At 34.9% G+C, this 17,499-nt stretch overlaps 1 long non-coding RNA gene across 5 annotated transcripts in view; it reads left to right on the plus strand.

Annotated features, from left to right (window-relative positions):
* Positions 1 to 17,499, plus strand: part of LOC106506806 (uncharacterized) — a 424,630-nt gene that overhangs the window by 311,409 nt on the left and 95,722 nt on the right. The window contains exon 4 of one of the 5 annotated variants that reach the window (XR_014834196.1): positions 8,393 to 12,990. The exons of the other annotated variants lie outside the window; for them this stretch is intronic. This is a non-coding gene — a long non-coding RNA (uncharacterized LOC106506806). Of the gene's footprint in view, positions 1 to 8,392; positions 12,991 to 17,499 lie in introns of those variants that run through there. 5 annotated transcript variants of the gene reach the window in all.

The raw sequence follows: 17,499 nt of genomic DNA on the forward strand, positions 1-17,499 counted from the left end.
TGTCAAGTACTGTCCTCTCCTGATTTCTCAGACCTCAGATCCCAGAACTCTGCTGCGTTACCCTCTCAGCACCAGTCCCTGACCCTGCTCTCTGGCTTCAGGGTAGCAGAACCAATCAGCCTAACCTTACTGTTTTCTTGCCCATAATGTTTGACAGCGTTTTGACTGTGTAACCCTCGTAAGGCATGCAGCATAATCACAGACATGAAATTCTTCAGGCAAAGCCCTGAGAGCAGGGAAGCTGTTAGTCTTCCAAAAACATACAGAGAGAATGCATCAGAGACTTCACCTGCTCTCTCTGGATATTATCTCTCTGCCAAAAGCAATTGGCTCTAAAGAGCTTTTTTTAAATCATAGTTCAGGCTTAGCTTTCAGATTAGAAGCAGAGCAGGGGCCAATGGGTTAAGATCTTAGCACAGTGCCAGACAGGTGACAAGTCTTCTATAAATGCTAGTTGTAGTTTGATAATGATGATGATGACAACTACTGAAGAGATAGAGTAGCCATTTACAAGGACACACACACACACAAATAGAAATTTCAAGATTATCGGAGAAATCAAATCTCAAGAATAGCATTAAAAAAACTTAGTACTTAAAGTGAATGGAACTAGTATAGCAAAGTTGCATAAATTTTTTTGGATGAAAAGTAAAGATATTCACTGTTGCAGCCTTTCCTTAGACTCTCAGATGCATCTGCACCTTCAGCCTCAATAATCTCCTTGCTCCTTGACTTGTGGGATTCTTCCAGATGGCAGCCAACTTCTGGTTCCAGACTCAACTTGGCTTGTAATCTTGGCTCACACTTCTTGTCTTATTCCATTTGGACTTGTTAACAAGGATCCAGATTGTCTAACTTCATGAATAGCTTATAAAGCACAAGACATCCTAACTGTAGAAATTGCCTTTAGTATTGCCTCTCCCAGCCCTAAGTGGGGTCCTTAGACTTCCCACCATAAAAGATCTGACAAAGATGGACCTCAGCCATCTCAGAACTGCAAGTGTGGACAAACAACCAAGGATTACCAATATCTGGACAATGTACAAGGTTGAGAAATCCAATTTTTTTTCCTGAGAGACTATGCTTCAGGAACAAGGGACTCAGTTTTCCTCAATCCCCAGTGAAGAATTGGATATTTGTATTAAAGCCTTATTGTGCAGTATGAACACTTGTTTGTTTTGAGTTCCATCATCCTAAACCAGTTTTTTACTTTTAGAGTCCAAAAGAGTAGATTATATCTTATCAAAATATAGATGTATAAAGTGGGGGAAACAATAAAGCAGGATCTCTTACTGCTACCAGGCAAGAATTTTCAGTCTATGAAATGTTACACATTAAATATGAAGTCATTCAAGAATCTTTTCACTCTCTTGGTGTGGTCTACCTTGTTGACTTTTAGAAAAGTGAGACCAAGATCATCTAAAAAGTGAGATTATGACTTCTGAGTATTTTTACTAGAATGACCATGCCCACCCCAAGTGTTTTCTCATAATATAAATTATTTCCTTCAAAGTCATTATAGTAATGTGTAATCATTTTTTTCTTACTGTATCCATTGTACCTTGTGCTTTGTAAAGTTGATTGGAGCAGAAAATGTTTTTTTTTTATTCAGTGCTAAATTTTCAGCTTCAAATACAGAGCTGAGTACATAATAAGTGCTACATTAACATTAGTTCAATAAATCAACTTGACCCAATTTCTTCTTGTTGCATTTGTAGAGGAGGAGATGAAATTTAGTGGAATTATTTGATGTATTTAGAGATCTTTTCTTCGGTGGCAAAATCCAGAATTGAGCACTAGACTTCTAGTTCTTAGGAGGTACTGTTTTCTCTTCTACAACAAGTTTCTGCTTTTAATAAGGTATTTTTTAATGTGGTTCTCATCCCTGAATGCACACTGGAACTGCCAGGGACCTTTATAAAATCCTGGTGCTCAGGCTACAGTCCTCAATTACTCAGAATCAGTATTTTTAATGTTATCTAGAAAATTCCAGAGTGCATTAATATTGAGAAACTCTGTGTGTGTGTGTGTGTGTGTGTGATTTCATGACCATTCTATCTGTGTGTGCAGATGTAAAAGGCTAGAACCAGAATTTAAATTTCATTCAGGAGCCAGTGAAAAAGCAAAGGCATGGTTTTATATATATATATATTTTTTAGTTGAAGCACAGTCAATGTATAATGTAAGTTACATGTGTACAATATATAGTGATTCACCATTTTTAAAGGTTGTACTCCATTTATAGCTATTATAAAACATTTACTATATTTCTATGTTGTATAATATATTCTTGTGGTTTATTTTATCCCTAATAGTTTGTACCTCTTTTGAGAAGGCTGACCTGGTAGCTATGGAGGATAGTTTGGGGTACAGGTTAAATGACAGCAAAGTGAACTATTACTGATGCAGTAAGAACAACATGAACTCAGGTGGTAGTGGCCACAGTATAATGGAGGAAATAGGGCAAGTATACAAGACACATTGTGGAAATCACTCTATGAGATTTGGTGACTGACTGAATGTGAATGCTAGAGGGGAGAGAAATTTCAGAGAGCCTTGACAATTGTGCCTAGCCTGATTCCAGAAGTAATTTGTTACCCACATGTGGTAAATTAATACTTTGAGTGACAGTGTACCAATTTGCAAATTACTTCTTTCAGGGCATTAATGACTGAAGAGCACAATCACCATGGCATTATTTTTATTGGCATTAGCATTAATAAATATTTCATGAGCAACCAAAAATTACAGTGCCTATACTTTGAAGAATAGGTATTCCTCCAAAATATGAAATAAAAACCTCAGGCTATCACCAGTGCCAAAAATTCTGTCAATATTTATAAACAAAATAACAATTCATTTGAGTAGAAGATTAATTGAGAAGAGTTGCAATTATGCTTAATGTTAAGTAGTTTTGTTTATATCATTATAAATTGAAGGGCTTGAAGCATTGAGCAGCATGTATTCCGGCAACAATTTAACTGTAACATTGAGAGAGTTTCATAAACTCTAGATTTCAGTCACCTTACATATAAACTAAAGAAAATAATATTTTGTCTACCTGAGAACAACAGTTTGTACCAAACATTTTCCCCTTTTTATAGGTCTTCAAGGCAAACAAATATATGAATGGAAAGTGATATAATCTGGGAAAAAAAACACTGGACAAAGAGTTCAATGTTTTGTGATCCAGTTTCTTTATTTCAAAAGGACAAAAATTAGACTAGTGATCTTTAGTTTTCTTTTGCATTCTGAAGTTCAAAATTCAATATAGAATTGATACTTTCAGGAGGATGAGCATAACAAGCTATCAGGGAAAAGTGGCACACTGAACTTTTAGAAACACGAGAAGACTGTGGCCCGGATCTAAGAGGCAAAGATGAATCAGAATTGTTCCTGAGCCTTTCTTCATCCACTGATTGTGTGAAAGTGCCTGAGACAGATGATGACAATGCCTGGCCTTTCTAAAATATTAAAACAAAATTTTTTTGATAGAAGTGATTTTGTTGCCATTTTCAAATGTAGGGAGACAGGCTTTTGTTTTATAGGAAAATTGAAGAGAATTTGCAAGAGAAGTCTTCTGCTCTATACAAATGCCAGGGATGCAATAAAGAAGACACTTTATTTTGTGGCATTTTTGCAGATTCCTTTTCACCATGCCTGTGTAGGCATGTAAGTAAAATAAATTAATGATTTAGTAGGATTGAGTTGATGAAGAGCAGCAATAAAGACTACCAGGTAGAGGAATAATTCAGTCTTTTATTTTAAGCCACTCAAAAGCTATAACACCAGAGGGAAATAGTCACACCATCAGCCAACCCATAGAAAATGCTTTCACACCATTGGGAAAGGCTCTGCCAAATTTCTCAAGAAATTATGAAGTGAACCAGACAAAATAAGACAAACTATCAAACATTAACAAGACAGGTGTGAGTGGTGGGTAAGCACCATTTTCCTGACGCATGTCTTTTAGATAAGCAGGCCAGAGGATTACATAAAATTCAAATGAAAATGATAAAATCTAGCATCAAGATAACTGCCTCAATAAGGTTATTTTGAGGGGGAAGAAAATTAAAAATAGAATTCTTAAGAACATGGTACTGAGTTCTGATAAAAATGGCCAAGTTACTTAACAGGAAGAGTATTCAGTTTAGGGGAAAGAAATAATTCAACAAATATTTGTTGACCTCCTACTAGTGTCAGACTGTGCTCAGGCCAGTCAGATGCCTTGGTGGGGCTTACCTTCTGGAGAAAGAAAAATAGACAATAAACATAGTAAATTAGATTGTATGTTAGAAGGGGATATGCAACAATCAATAGAACAAATAAAGTATGGGTCTGAAGTTGTGGGTTTACTCAAGATGTAGACAGAAAAGTCGTGGGGGGTGCATTGAAATGTAAGCAAAGACTTAAAATCTGAAAGCATTAGCTAAGTGACAAGGGGTGGGGGGTGAGGATGTGCTCCAGGGAGAAGGGACAACTAAAGCCACAGTGCTGAAATGTGAGTATGTGTGGCCTTTTGAAGGACAGCAAGGAATCTAGTGACTGGAAAAGCAAAAATTGGTGCTGAGTTATAGGCTACCAGTGAGGTCAGAGAGCAAATGGGTGTGCGTAGACCCTGTAATCGAGTTGAGCCTGGGGGATGTCTTGGAAAAAATTTTGGCTTTCACTTGGGGTTTTAGATAGCAGAATGCCATTATTGGCTCACAGGAGTTAGAACTTCTGTGTTGAGAATAGCCTGAGAGTAGGACAAGGTAACCTATTAGGAGGCTATGGCAGTGTAAAAAAAAGTGCAGCATCACTTTCATGAAGATGGGGTCTAAACTGCTTACCTGGGAAGGGAGAGAATTGTTTGGTATGCCATCTATTCCTGCATCCCCCAGTTGACTCATCTCCAAGTGCATATAAAACAGTGTGACTTTGGGAAGGGAGGGAAGGAATTGACCAAACCCAGAGATTTTACTCCTCTCTTGAAACATCTTCTTCAGAAAGTTCATCTATTTTCTTTTCTTTTCTTTTTCTTTTTTTTTTTCTTTCGTCTTTTTGCCTTTTCTAGGGCCGCACCTGTGGCACATGGAGGTTCCCAGGCTAGAGGTCTAATCAGAGCTGTAACTCCCGGCCTACACCACAGCCATAGCAATGCAGGATCCAAGCTGCATCTGCAACCTGCACCACAGCTCATGGCAATGCTGGATCCTTAACCCACTGAGTAAGGCCAGGGATCAAACCTGCAACCTCATGGTTCCTAGTCAGATTTGTTAACCACTGCACCACGATGGGAACTCCCAGTTCATCTATTTTCTTAATTCAAGTACTTTATTTTTCCTCTGAATCCAGTGGCATTTTGCTGGTTCATTCCTCTAAAGTGAGCTCTAATTCCTTGCCTCCAACCCTGCTAGTTTCCACTTGGTCATGTATCTGCTTCCCCAAATCACTGTTTCCAAAACTTATCTTGTCGCCACCCAGCTAATTGTCTTCACCATGAATCCACAGTCTGTCAGTCATTCTAGGTTAAAATCAGATCCCTCTCTGATTCATAGTTCTTGATCCCATATATCTAGGCAATCTTTGAGAGGTGTTATATTCCTTCAGAATATCTCTTGTATAAGTTTTTGCTTCTCTTTCTTCCACCTATAGCCTAAAATATCTCATCCCTTTATTATTGTAATAGTTCCCCAGGGGTTACCCCGTCCATCCTACTAGATCATAGCCAAGACTCATAAACACTATTTTCATTGACATGCAAAACATCTCAAAGGTCTACAGTGTATACACTACCATCTAAAGAAGAATCGTGAAGTATACAGATATTATTAGAGAAAAGGAAAAATCAGGAGTTTTGATTGTATGGAAACTAATATTATGGTATAATCAAAAAGACATTGTGAAAGAGAAACCAAACTCAAAAAGCCAAAGTTTTTAAAAACGAGGTTCCATGTTGCCATGGTCAAGTTGGAAAAATTGTTTTCAGTGATGACATTCATTGTCAATGGGATACTGGTGGGGCTTCAAATGGAAACAACCTCCCTGTAAAGCAATCTGGTGATATCTATTGTGAGCTTTTTAAAAGTCCCATTGACTGTATAATTAAAGTTCTATTAATTTTCTTAAGGGAAACTTTAGGAAAAAATGTTTATAAATATATTTTCAAAATTAAAAGAATATCTTTTAATTAAAAGAAAATTAAAGAATTAAAGAATATCAAAATTAAATTGATATCAAAATTAAAGAATATCTTTTATACATATCCATCTTCTGCATCTTTACTGCTTCTTTTTCAGAGAGGCTTTTATCAGGACTCCCAAGATGTTCTTCTAGACTCTAGTCTTGTTTCTTTCCAGTGAATCCTCCATGCTGCCACTAGGACGAGCTTTCTAAAACATTCTCAATGTTACTTTCTGCAGTGATGGGAAAGTCCTGTATGATAGCAACTAGACACATTTGACTATTGGGCAGGTAAAAAATGTAACTAGTGCAACAAAGGAAATGAATTTTTAATTATATTTAATGTTAATTAAGCCTATGAGGTAAACATATCATCCCCCATTTTATAGATGAATAAATTGAGACTTAAAGTTACCATTATTGTATAACTGATAGGATGATAGCAGGAACTGTATGCAGGAGCAGTGGATGAGCTATGCATTAAGTAGCATGGATGGATCCTAAAAACTTGATCTGAGTGGAAAAGCACAAATAATAATTTATCAAAATTAAAAGGCATATGCAAAAAAACTCAATAACATTTAAAAATATATGCATACACACTGCATATATGTATTCATGTTAATATTTATACATATATCAAGGTGATTGAGGCAGAGGGAAGTAGAGGATATAGATAAAAGAAACTGAGTGAATGAATAAATGAAAAATAAATCTAGAGAAAGCTCTTGTTTGAACTAATTATAATATCCTAGAGCCTGGACACATAAAAATAGAAAGAGAGAAGAGAAGAGAGAGAAAGACTGACGCAGAAAGAGAGAATAGAACAACATGTTACAGCAAATTGTTTTCTTTATACAGAGAGTGCTAGCATTGGAATATGTTAGTAAGAGCATTGTAATTGCCCTCAGAGGTTTTAAAATATACACTCATCACACTGCATTACTGAGTGAAAGCATCAGGAGCCAAAAATTGAGATTTTAGTAACATTCCTATTATTACTCACAAAGCACTTATGTTTTGCCAGGGAACTGAGAAAACAGTTAATTTTGTCAGTTTATGATGTGCTCCCTATTTATTTTCCAGTTGTATCAATTGTCCACCACATGGTAATTTTTAAGCCTTGTTTTTCTTAGAATGAAAATTTCTAAAGAGTTTAATTTGCTTGATGTATATCTTCATGTACTCATTCAACAAAATTATATCTTTATCTATTTCTGTCTTCTATTATGTGCCAGAAACTACGCTAAGTTCATCTATGAATGTAAAAGACGTCTTATGATTATGGATTATGAAGTATGAAGTACTCCAAAGGGCTGATTTTATTTTAATTTTTAACCATCAGAGCTTATCATGGTTAGCATTAAATTTAGTCCTAACGTCTAGAACAATCAAACCTATGCTAGCACATGCAGACTGTTTTAATTATACAATCTCAGCCAATCATTTCTGGAAATAAAATCAGAGAAAGATTAAATTGACTGAAACCCTGAAAGCGATGACCCTATGTGCAAGAAAGTTGATTCCTATTAATTATTCCTCAAGATGTTTGTCAGCATTTTGCTTCCATTTGTGTTCATCTGTGCATATGCTTCTCACCAAAATGAGTAGCATAGGAAAATTTTTTTTTAAAATGATATGTGGTCGAAAAAATCCCCAACATTCCTTTCCTTTGTTGTTGTTGACCGACTAAATCTGGTTCTAATACAGAGTGGAATTTCTAAACATGACCTGGGTCAAGATGGAAAGCAAAAGTCAACATATTTCCCAAGGTATTAAAACTATCAGAATGAAGTTCTAATATTTCCTTAAACACACACAATGCAAAATGAATCAAGATATGATGTCATGCTTTATTGAAATATTTATTTTCATTACAATTCGCACAGTTCTTCAAGGTCAAAATGACAGTGGTCTTGCTAGAAAATATGGGATTTGAGTTGCATAAATCATTCTCTACTGTTTAGAAAACAGACCATGAATTTTTATGAATTTGGGACACGACTCTAGGAACTAGATGGTATCAAAATTCAAAGATAAGTGACAGTATTTCTTTTTTAAAGGCTTCATTGGAAAAGTTTAACTTTTGTGGTTATGTTGGAAAAAAAAATGCAGAGACCAGTACAGCCTATCCTTTTTTCTTTTAGAAGTTATGGAGGCCTTTTTTCAGCCTGACATCCCCCTACTCTGCCATTCTACTAAATTTCCTCTCACATCTTCTATACAGCCCCCTCCCACATACACAGGACAGAAGTGGAACAAGTGGAGAAGAAAATGATGAGAGTAATGCCGAGGGAAGACAGCAGTGTGTTTAACATCACAAGATCAGAGGGAGCCCAGAAGCAGAACCTAGAAAAATCCTTTCACAGCATGCAATATAGAACAAAAATCCCCAGAAAACTCAAATACTACTATTATCATGTTTCAAAACAAGAAAGCTAAGAAAGGTGACAAAAGGACCCAAGAAAGGATGGCTCATACTTTCAGCCACCTGTGTGTCAGGTGGAAAGTTTTCATCAAAACCCTTTAATTCTTCCTTTTGATGTATAAGCCCAATCAAGACAATAATCTGTCCTTGAACTAAAATGAATCTTCTATGATAGACTATCACTCTCACTGATAAACAAAGCTTTTAAAGACACAAACTTGCTCTGTAGGTGGCCTTCACTCACTCCAAGAAAGCTTTTGATTAAAATAAAAATGTACAGAGGAACAAAGTCAAATAAAGGCATACCAAAAGTTTTACTCATTTGGGAGAAATAAACATGAAAACGAGACCTCTTCAATAACTCTCTAAAAGTAGATGAGGTGATCAAACCAAATGCTAAGATAAAAGGAGAAATAATAATTTCCCTTCAACCACCTCAAGAATTTTCCTTGAGGACAGTAACCATCAAAGGTCGAACTACCTCTAAGTAGTTCTTTTCTATACCACTGTCCAGCTTGTTCAAGAACAAATATGACCATCTGCTCAATGGGCTTGGCTAAGAAAGCTGAAAAGCAAACTAAAGTTAAAGGAAGCTGTGACTTTTGACCTAATGGAGATCAATCCAGCCTCCTCAGATGAAGAGAGGGATACTGATGCAAACAAGTCAATGAAACCAAAAGCAAGTGAGAAATGCAAGAACAACGGGAACAAAGGGAAGAAACTGAGGCTGTTTTCAGCATTAAGGGAAGAAATTCAAATGGTAGATAGATATTTGTTCTGGCTCATAATTATAGAAAGCTGTAATAGAAATGAATATCTTACTGCTTGGTAAAAATGGAAATATAGAAGCACAAGCTACTGGATAACACAAGAAAAAGCAATTATCATCATTGTAAATTTAATCATCTATGATATTCTGTTGGGACAGGTTGAGTATAACAAAACTTTCTGAAGATGATGTTCATAAAGCAAGTTCATAGGCATGATCACTGGAAGCCTTAACAATTTTTCAAATTTTTGGGCCAGTAAAAGAAATTCAAATCGAGGATACTATTAGTAAACTCAGTATTTAATTTCTCAAAGAGTTCTAGAATACTTAAAGATGTCAGAGAGCAGTGCCAAGTCATTCATTTCAAGTTCTTTGAAAGCACATTGTTTTAAACGTGAACCATTTGGGAAAGAGAGAGGCTGAATTTGGTTAGTTACCGTTTTTCTAGGTGAAATAAAAGAAATGCAAACTGTATATCAGCCATTATTTTTAAGCTACTACTGACAGATTTGATGGTTTGTGGAGCAAAAATGTCATGATCTCACTTGACTGCAGAGAAGACCCAAAATAGAATGCTTTTTTTCATTTTTAACTTATCTTTCAAAAATTTAATTGATAAAAATTATGGAAATACTAAAATGTTAAACATGTAAATAAGATAAAACTTTAAAAACAATTCAGAATATTCTCTTCTCATCTTGTACTTTAAAAAAACTAACTATAACAAGAACACAATGATCTACTCAAATTCTTTTACAATTTAGATTATTGGGCCAATTCTTCAAACCATATGCAACCAGCTAGTAACAGTTCTTGACTTGGCTTAGTAGTAGGGGATTGGTAAGACAAGAAAAATTAAAAACAATATTCATTACTCAAACCTATCTAAACAAATGCTTTTCATATTTCTTTTATCAAGTACATTTATTCTTTAAACCAGAATTGCTAATACTCAAAGACATTTATAAATTTATTAACAACTGGGACTCTGTTTTTGAAAGTTATATTCCACTGTTGACAGAATGCTAAGTGCCTGAAGAAAGCGTCAAGAACATCTATTAGTGTCCATAAGGAAACCATGTATTGATGTATTTAAGTGATCTTGCTGTTTAGTCACATAATTTTAAAGATTCAGGATAAATGAGGTTTGGTTTTGCATAGTAGAGAATACAAATACAAATGAATCATCAGTTAAAAATGATTTTTTAAATATCCAACTTTTAAACATTGTTAGCATTTTTTTCCAGGCATAAGAAGTAAAGGTTTGGGAAATATAGATTACAAGAAAAAGAGGAAAAATCATTAAAAGTATCCTAATCTCACCAATTAGAAACAAACACTGTTAGGTGTTAGTATATTTTCCTGACGGAGAAAATGTATGAGTAAGACGTAGAGAAAGAGAGAGTGAGAGAGAGAATATTTTATAAAATTGAAGACAACTGTTAAAATCAACAAAGCAATGTATTTTTATATAAAGGATAGTGATACTTCTGTATTTGTTGTAACAATTTTCCCACTTAGCCATTTTGCCCAATACTTATGTTTTTGTGTTTTTGAGTCTTAATCATTAATTGCTTTGTGTATTTCATCAATTTTTCTTTTTCTTAATGATTTCTCCATTGTTTTTAAACCTAAGTCATGAGAAATTTACATAAATTATGTGACTTGATCAGAGCCATCCTTCCTCTAAACATTTACCTTCAGGATCCCTCTACTCTTTTAAAAATTACTGACAACTCCAAAGAATGTGTATTTATGTTGGTTATATCTGTCAATAGTTTCTGTGTTAGAAATTAAAGTCAAGAATTTTTTTTAAAATCTCTATTAATTCACCCAAAAATGGCAATCATAAGCCCTCCATAGAAGTTCCTGTCATGACTCAGCAGTGACCAACATGGCTAGTATCCATGAGGATGCAGGCTTGATCCCTGGTTTTGCTCAGTGGGTTAAGAATCCAGCATTGGGGTGAGCTGTGGTGTAGGTCCAGATGCAGCTCAGATCTGACATTTGTGTGGCTGTGGTGTAGGCCAGCAGCTGGAGCTCTGATTCAGCCCATAGCCAGGGAACTTCCATAAGCTGCAGGTATGACCCTCAAAAAAAAAAAAAAAAAGCAAATAATAATAATAAGCCTTCCATATAGTAACACAAATAGCATGTTTTTGTGAAAAACAATAGTATTTTCCAAGATAAAAATATTCAGGAGGAAAAGTTTCATTAATTCACATTTTTGCAAATCTCTCTCATGCTGCCTGACTTAATAGAACAGAGAAAGAGTCTAATACTTGCTTTTATATTCAATCGGTTGTAATATGGTGTTTAGTTGAAACATAGGAAGAAAATCCAACCTCACATGAGTATGTCAATGGAAAAAGAAAGTGTATTATTATAACATTTTCATAAAATCATGGAGTATTCTTTTTTGATGCCTCACCCCCAAAATTACAAGTAGTAGTTTCTAAAAGCACATTCATTGCTTATCTTGGCTGATTTAACTTTTTTAAAAGAATTTTGAGTATTGGATACAAGTTTCAGAAACTTTTTCACTTGAAAGTTCAAATGTTATTATTGGCAAAAAATACCATCAGTTGTGTTCCTTGTAGTTGCAGATTCAGTTTATCCATTTTCAAGACATTATCTGCCAGATAACCATAGTTTGTCTATTAGGAATTCTTTTATGTTAAAAAATGGTGCACCATGAAAAATGTGGTTTGTTCAGCTCACAACTCAATCATTTAAGTGTTTTTCCTCAAGACAATCCTTTTATTGCAGCAGGCAGAAGTGTTCATCTAATTTTGTCAAACAATATATTTTAAAAGTCTAGGCCTAAGGGTTGAGATTTAATACTGTTAATAATTATTACTGCTTCTTCAAAGATATTCTCAAGTGAAAATGGTACCTTCTTTTAATTTATGTGGAAGTTCATTTCAGGCAAGTGCACTGCAGGCAGCATCACTCTCTCTCCTTGTTTACAGCATCAGCCTCCCAACTGGTTCCTTGCATCTACTCCATTCTTAAAATAGTAATCAAAATTATCCTTTTAAAACATAAATCACGCTTCCAAAGCATGATGTATAGAAAGGAAAAAACAGAACTGTAAGTGGGCAAGTTTGGCAAATAACTACCATAACCAAGTGATCAAGGTCATTATCACCAATGAGGTCATGCAGATATCATACACCCTTTGGTATGATGTGATAGGACGGGCATTTCACTTCTGGGTATTCTTTCCGAAAACTGGTACCATCTAATCATAAGGTTAAAATCAGACAAACCCAGAATGGGAGACATTATATAAAATGATTTGGCCACTATTCCTCAAGACTGTCAAGGTCATGAAAAATAAAGATAGAGAAATCTTCATGGACCAGAAGAGACTGGGGATGTGCCAACCTAAAGCCTCTCAAAGCATGACTTAGATCATGGAACAGACAGAGATATTAATGGAGAAACTGAAAAAATCCAAATGAGTCAGGAATGCTGTTAATAATAATGCACCAATATTGGTTATTTACTTTGACAAGGACACCATGTAAGATGTTAACAACGGGGTAAACTAGGGAGCTGTGCATGTATGGGAACTTGTAAAATATCTCTGCATATTTTCAATAAATCTAAAATTATTTCAAAATAGAAAGTTTTTTTGGGAGGGAGTGGAAACTTAAGGCAGATGATTTTATTGCTCAGAATTATCCATTTGCTACTCGTCTCGCTCAAAGCCAAAAGATTTAACAATCCCTATATAATCTGGCCACCCTTGAACTTTCTAACATCTTTTCCTAAGGAGTCTTTCCCTAGCTCACTTTGATTCTGCCATTCAGGGCTCTCTGCCATTGTTTCTGACACATTAAACATGTGTTTGCCTCAGGGTCTTTACACTTGCTTCCCCACCCCCACCCCCACCCCACCCGCCAGGAACATCCTTCTCCCAGATAGCACCGTGATTTATTCCCTGACTTCTTCAGACCTCTACACAAATTTCAGCTTATTAAAGTGATCTTCTTTGACCACTTTTATATCAAATAATAACCACCTATCCCACTCTAGCATGCTTTATTCCATTTACTCTGCTTTATTTTTCTTCATCTGATAGATTATCAGCAGCTGATATTTGTACTTGTACATTTTTTTTATTATTCCTTCCTGGTGGAATTTAATCTTTTTGAAAGTAAGGACTTTGTTTTGTTCACTGCACTGCTGTTCCTTAGCATTTAGAACAGAACCTAGTACACAGCACTCAGTAAATATTTTTTGAATAGTAAGTCAACAATAAAGTATTCATGGGTTCACTTCAAACAAGAAATGTAATATATATTTATGTTTTGCTACAAAGCTGCCCAACCACTACTTCTTGAGAAAACTTGTAGCTTATTTTGTGTCTTTTATTAATTTTGTTTAAAATCTTTTGACTATGTTAACTAGCAATTTTTTATAATGTTTTTTTCTTAGCAAAACAAAATAGTTGGAAAGATTATGTTTGTTCTCACAAGTGTTTCTGGAATTTTTTTCTGGTCTAAGTAATCCAAAAGTTTGATTTTTTTACTTCAATACACTACAAGGTTCTAGAGAGATTCAGAAAAAAATGATACCAAGTATTGGTATGGGACTACGTTTCAACGAACACCCATCACTGATTTAAATATTACTGGTATGGAATAGCAACCTGAGTTTTATGTCTTATAATTCTGGTAGTTTCTCTTAAGAATAAGTTTAAAAAATCTTCTCAATACATCTTACCTTCTTAAAGGGTATTATTTTTATCTATTTGTAGAACAGGGAATTAGGCTGGGAAAAGAGTCTAGCCTTTTTCCTAAGATAAAGATTTAGATAAAGGATGTGTTTTCTGTGGTTACACAGTTTTCTCCATGTGAATACATAGGTTTCTGTTTTAAAATATACATATTCCTTATTTGAATTCACATTGTCACTAGATAAGTGACAATCTAAGTAAAAATACGCAATATTAGAGAAAAAAAGTCCTTCAAAATCTGATTGCATTGTCCTTCACTAATTGTGCTTAACAATTTATTAAAACTTTGAAAGCTTTTTTTATAATTATATTTTACACCATTTATAAATAACAATAGGAAATTAAAGGCTATGCTATTGTATTTTGAGTTACCATATTTTTTAAAAGACAAATTACTGTTAATATGTTTTTCAGATTTCCAAATGATAAAAAGCTCTCACTGGATTCTGAGCTTTATTCAAATGTTACTTCTTATTTTTTCATTGTTTTTATCTGGAATTCACAGATGGTTATGATTGGCCCCAAAATATTCTATTTTTTATATTTTTAAAACTGATACAATTAAAAAATAAGCGTACTGATTTCCCTATCTCTCCTGCCTTCACTGTGTCGTCCACCCAGAAAGTTGGGTTTAGAATATTTGGGTAATTGTGACTTGGTAGCCTTGATAATAATATTTTATATATGGCTAGTATAGGAGAGTTTTAATGTCATCAAATTATTAGAGTGTGGAAGAAAGTTCTGAGGATGGAAATATAATCAATAGTTTCTCTGATAATAGAAGATTTCTGCTGAACCCAGCTCAGGAGATTGGATCTAATTCCCTGTGCTATACAGCAGAGCTTTGCTGTTTATCCATTCTAAATGTAATAGTTTATATCTACTAACCCCAATAATATGAAAAAAAGGTGTGTGTGTACTTATATATGTATTTATACATATGACTGGGTGTATGTATTTATGTATGACTGGGTCCCTTTGTTGTGCAGCTGGTATTGGCACAGCAATGTAAATCAACTATACTTTAAAAAGAAAAGCTCAAATCTAATCCTAAACTTTGTGTCAATTTATAATCTTGTAAAAGTCTTACATCATATGCATTTCCACAATTATGTATAAATTACCTTTTTTAAAAACTAGGTGTTTGTACCTCTTACCCACCTTTGCCCATTTTGCTCACTCTCTACCCCCTGCCTCAGGCCTCCACCAATATATTCCCTGTATCTGTGAATTCAAGTTTGCATTTTGTTTTGTTTTGTCAGAATACACACATAAAATCATATAGTATTTATCTTTCTCTTTCTGGCTTGTTTCACTTAGCATAATGCCTTCAAGTCCCATCTGTTGTAAATGGCAGGGTTTCCTTTTTAATGGCTAAATAATATTCTGCACAGGTATGTCATATAAATATGAAATATATAAAAATATATAAGTATCATATTTTATTTATTCATTCATTAATTATTAACTTAGGTTTTTTCCATTTCTTGCCTATTGAAAATAATGCTACAGTGAACATGAAGGCGCAGATGTCTTTTCAAGTTAGTGTTTTTATTTCCTTCAGATAAGTACTCAGAATTGCTGGATCATATGTTAGTTCTTTCATTAATTTTGAAGGGAATCACCATAATGTTTTCCATAGAGGTTGCACCAATTTACATTCCTTCCCAACAGTGGATAAGTGTTCCTTCCCTTTTCTTTGCATCCTCACCAACATTTGCTATTTCATATCTTTTTGATTATAGCCAGTCTAACAGGTGTGAGGTGATATTTTATTGTGGTTTTTACTTACCTGGAGATTTTGGAGCATCTTTTCATGTACCTGTTGGCCATCTGTATGTCTTCTTCTGAAAAATGTTTGTTTATATCCTCCGCCAAATTTTAATCAAATCCTTGCAGGTTTTTTATTTTATTTGGGTGTGTTTTTTTTCCCCCTTTGGTTGGTTTTTAGCTATTCAGTTGTGTAGTTTTTATTATGTTATGTTTGCCTCCAGGCAAGCAGTCAAGGTAACATTTTAAGTTCATCTTTGAGGTCCCCCTATGCTCAAACTACATAGCAATGTGAAAACAAAATATAAGTTTTAGAAAAATAAACTAGATATGCATACATATGATACTGGAACAGGTACACAGAGTTTAAGTACCTGAAGCTGTGGACTTGCTGGGCTCTATACCCAGATCAGATCTAGGTGGCAGGAAGTTCATTTACCGTGATGTAATCCATATTACATCAGCCTCAGTTCTTTAAACAAAGGTTTGCTCCCACTGTGCTTTGAGAGAACAACGAAAATAGCTGTTTTGGATCACTAAGGACAGTGGTTTAAAAGATGACACTACTTTGAGAGTTGGGAGGGGAGGGAACTCAGATTTGAAGTCAAGCCTGAGTCCATACAAGATATTGGCTCAATTAATCAATTTGAAATCCCCAGTCAGGAGCCACTAGTCATCATCCTAAGACCTGATTCTGACAAGGTGGCCCTAGGGGACCAAATGGAACAAGTCAAAAATTCTTAGACTGTAGAGAGGGAGATCTTGAATTGAGAGTGAAGAAAATTTTTAAATGCATTCAAAACAGATGAGAAACTACCACTAAGAAAGATAGCAAACAAAATCAAACTTCAGAAAATGAATTCACATCAAATATAACTGAAAAACCTGATAATAACCTAAAAATTTTGGTTCATTCAATAAATAACCCTGGGAAAATAATTATTTGAGAAATAAAAATTTGTTCTACCTTAACAGTTTTTTCCTTTTTTTTTTTGTTTTTTTAAAGCCACACCCAGGGCCTATGGAAGTTCCCAGGCTAGGGCTCAAATGGGAGCTGCAGCTGCCGGCCTACACCACAGCTCATGTCAACACAGGATCTTTAACCCACTGAGCGAGGCCAGGGATCAAACTCACATCCTCATGGACTCTAGTTTGGTTCATTACCACGGAGCCCCTACAACTCCTACCTTAGCTATTAATGACCACTACTAGGAAAATATTTAAATAATGGCTGTACTACGAAATTGTTTAAACTTTTTTGTTGGGAGAGACAATCCAGAGCACATCTCATATTTCTGCATGTTTTGCAAGAATGTTTGTGTAATGAATACCCTTGAAAGATAGAGGTAGTATCTCCCTCTGGAGCATAGGCCATGTTTGTTTACTCTCCAGTATAATAAACATACGATCCTCATCCAGGGCAAAAGTAGAGCTGATTTGCTTATTGCTGAATAATACAGATTTGGGTTCTCAAAGCTTAAGTCACCGACCTTCTGCATATACAGGCATTGCCTCTTCTTCATTTGATACTCTGTGGGCACTGGAGTTCAGGAAATTCATATAAGTGCTGATAATCTGGATATTGCTATTGCTGACAGTAAGAAAGTTTTTTTTTTTTTT

The sequence above is a fragment of the Sus scrofa genome, chromosome 18 (assembly GCF_054392235.1).
Source record: "Sus scrofa isolate SSC_HxYL_T2T_F1_AM1 chromosome 18, Sscrofa_HxYL_maternal_Yorkshire_Landrace_v2.0, whole genome shotgun sequence".
In the NCBI taxonomy this organism is placed as follows: Eukaryota; Metazoa; Chordata; class Mammalia; order Artiodactyla; family Suidae; genus Sus; species Sus scrofa.